This window comes from Octopus bimaculoides, chromosome 21 (genome assembly GCF_001194135.2).
Source record: "Octopus bimaculoides isolate UCB-OBI-ISO-001 chromosome 21, ASM119413v2, whole genome shotgun sequence".
NCBI lineage: Eukaryota > Metazoa > Mollusca > Cephalopoda > Octopoda > Octopodidae > Octopus > Octopus bimaculoides.
The window spans coordinates 30,619,826-30,623,332 of NC_069001.1; the positions used below are offsets into that span (position 1 = coordinate 30,619,826).

Below are 3,507 nucleotides of genomic sequence, written 5' to 3' on the forward strand. Positions count from 1 at the left end.
ATATATATAAATATATATATATATATATATAAATATATATATATATATGTGCGTCTGTGTGTACAAGAATATTTCCCATATTGTGAAATTATCATTTATTTTAACATCTGTTTTACTTTCAGACAATTTTATTTTTCTTCTCACATTCCCAAATTTGCAGCGAGCGTATATGAATTATTGTTGTTTCTTTTACTTTCTTTCTATTATTTCACATTCTAATAATATTATTTGTCTATATTTACAAAGTTTCAATAGATTCATTTAACGGTTATTTACGTGTATTCATTTTCTTTTGTGGAAATGTTCTTGCCTTTTGTTTCAACAATTCATCTGAGATTAATTTTCTAAGATTTTTAATATTCTATACAGTCACATGCTCTCAATTCTTAAATTCTTATTTCGACTTGGTGGTACACAAAAAGAAGCATGTGCTATAAGTAATACATACATTTATATAGAAGTGAATACGTGTTTTAGGTGTGGTGGAATGTAGGATGCATTTATGTATTTATTTGAATGCTGTTATAGTTCTCCGTTACTGAAATGAAACCCTCCATGGTAACGATCTGAAAAGTCAAGTCTCCAGTGAAGTAAGCACACATTCTACTCGCAGATACCAGAGGAGTGAAAGAAGATAACACAGTCAACACTGCCATGGACAATTGTAATTCTGTACTGAGCGATGTTTCTCATACGTTTATATGCAAACAAAATACATATGTGTGTACATATGTACACAGAGTAAACAAGACTATTTCGAAAATGGAAGCTAACATCTTTCTCCATGTTGTCGGCTTGAAAAATTGCATTAACACACACATACATACTTATATATATATATACACACACACACACAATTATCTACATATATGCGTATAAGAAAGAATGACCACTAGGTGGACATCCAATATGCTAGAAAGAGATCATCAATGACCCAACCACAAAAGAAAAATCATGTTCTCCAGAAAAAATTCAGCAACAACATCAGAGTTTAGGCGGGCAGGACACGGTCGTCTCGGCGTTTCTTCGCCGCTTCGGTCGTCCGGCGTGCCGAGTCGTCGGCTGGCCGGTTTGGCGTCGAGGTGTCGCGCGCGTTTTTGACGATAAAAATTTTCATTTTCATATTTTTTTCATTTGGTCCTGCCCGCCTAAGCTCTGGTGTTTTTGCTGAATTTTTTCTGGAGAACATTTTTTCTTCTGTGGTTGGGTTATTGATGACCTCTTTCTAGTATATTGGATGTCCACCTAGTGGTCATCCCTTCTTATACGCATGTAATACAATTTTTCTGAATTATCAGATTTTTTAGATGCTAGACCACTGGTTTTGAATTGAAATTAACATTCAATTTATCACCCTCAGTATAAATATATATATGTGTGTGTGTGTGTGTGTGTGTTCTTTTATTCTTTTACTTGTTTCAGATATTTGACGACGGCCATCCTGGAACACTGTGTTAAAGCGCGTTAGTCGAATAATTCGACCCCAAAGTTTATTCTTTCTACGACTAGCAATTATTCTATCGGTTTCTATGCCTAAACTACTAAGTTAAAGGGGTATGAACACACTAGCATCGGTCCTCAGGCGATGACACGGGGACAAACACAGATACACATAAAAAAATACATCCATGTGGTGGTGAAGCAACCTTCATACCACACAGTCACGCGCGCACCTAAATATATATACATGTATGTGTGTGTGTGTGTGTGTGTGTGTATTTATTCATATATATGTATATATATATATATATATAACTTTTCTGTTTCAATTCTTTCAGTTGATTGAGGAATTTAGGCTGCGCCTATGAGTGAACATCACCTTGAACACTTTTCAATAGAATGAGTTAACCTTTTCCTTTCTTTTGTTTCAGACTGGGTACTTAATTTGTCGGTATTTCTGCCAAACCGCTAACATACAGTGAGGTAAACGAACCGAAAGCAGTTGTCAAGCAGTGGTGTTAGGCAAACACAGTCACGAACTGGATCTCGACTGAAGAGAGAAAACTCCGAATGACCTGTCCCTGTTTTCTTTGTATCGTCTATCTCAATGTTTTGTCCCTTTCTTGTATCACCTAACTGAAAGAATTTAATAAAATGATTTTAAAATTATATTTAAAAAAAAATATAGAATATTACTGGATTCAATGATGAAAATCATCCTATCAAATATTTTGTTAAATTTTATAAAAAAAAGATGTTTGAATAAAAAAAAACAGCTTATTTACTGTTTGGAGGTCGAAAACATGTTCGTTGAAGTCTTCTTTATGCATAGTTTGCTTTAGAGTTCAAGGTTATAGATAGGGGAGTGTAGTTGTTTTTTGTCTAAAAAAATATCGCAGGGTTTCTGCCAAGAGAGTGACTTAAAAGCATCTATTATAGGGGCTTTATGTCCACCTGTGTGTGAGTATGCGAATATGAATTTATGTAAAGGGGTTAGTACTAAAATCTCTGTAAGAGATAAACGCAGTAACTGTACTGGCAACTGTTTATCGCTATTTAAATAAGGCTATACACTCTATATACGGATGTATGCGTGTGGGTGTGCGTATGCCTATATACAAATGCATATATCAGTGTGTGTGTGTGTGTGTGTATATATATATATATATATATATATATATATATATATATATACACACACACACATATATATATATATATATAGAGAGAGAGAGAGAGAGAGAAAGAGAGAGAACTAGATACATACATACATAGACACACAGACAGATAGATAGATAGATAAAAATAATCCTTTGATGGAATTTAATACAACGTTACGCGTATTACCCCTGACACACACACACACACGCATATACAGGGGTTGAACAAAATAATGGAAACACCTACCATCATGGTATCATAATTATGAAATATCTATAAAACAGTCAAAAGCTTGTTTATATTGATGGCGTTTTTTTACCAGTGTCGCTCAATATGTTTCACTGGAATTACTGTTTCTTTTCAGATATCATCAGAAAAAGGTAATTAAAATTCTTTAAAATGACAGATCTATCGGACTTTCAAAGAGGTCAAATTGGTCGTGCTCGTATGGCAATTGCTAGCGTAACGAAAAGAGCCGAAATATTTGGTGTATCAAGAAGTACTGCCTCGAAAATAATGATTTCCCTTCATTGGAGAATTAATAGTCAAGTTTATTTAAACATTTTATCTTATTAAATTCACCCTATGGTTGCAAAACTGCTTCCAGATGGAAATGCAATTATTGTTGTTGTTGTTGTTATTATTATTACTATTATTGTTGTTAAATTCAAATTACGACAAACGTAAATAAACAAACGAAGTTTGCTTTTAGAAGCGTTGAGTTGACTTAGAAAGTTAAAGAAGTGATTTTAAATTCTCAATCGCAGGATAATGCTAATAATATAGCCTGAACAGGATAAACTACCCCTATTTTGCAGAGAAAAGTGTAGGTGGCTAGCTGTGGACTCGAACTCACATCCCTGTGATTACGCGTAATCACAGGGATGTCAGTTCGAGTCCACAGCT

The 3,507-nt window shown here is 34.0% G+C and overlaps 1 long non-coding RNA gene across 1 annotated transcript in view; it reads left to right on the forward strand.

The window, feature by feature from the left end:
- LOC128250458 (uncharacterized) overlaps positions 1-2,130 on the forward strand; it is a 317,604-nt gene extending 315,474 nt beyond the window's left edge. The window contains exon 4 of the long non-coding RNA XR_008266476.1: positions 1,872-2,130. This is a non-coding gene — a long non-coding RNA (uncharacterized LOC128250458). The remainder of the gene's footprint in view (positions 1-1,871) is intronic.
- Positions 2,131-3,507: the final 1,377 nt, after the last annotated feature.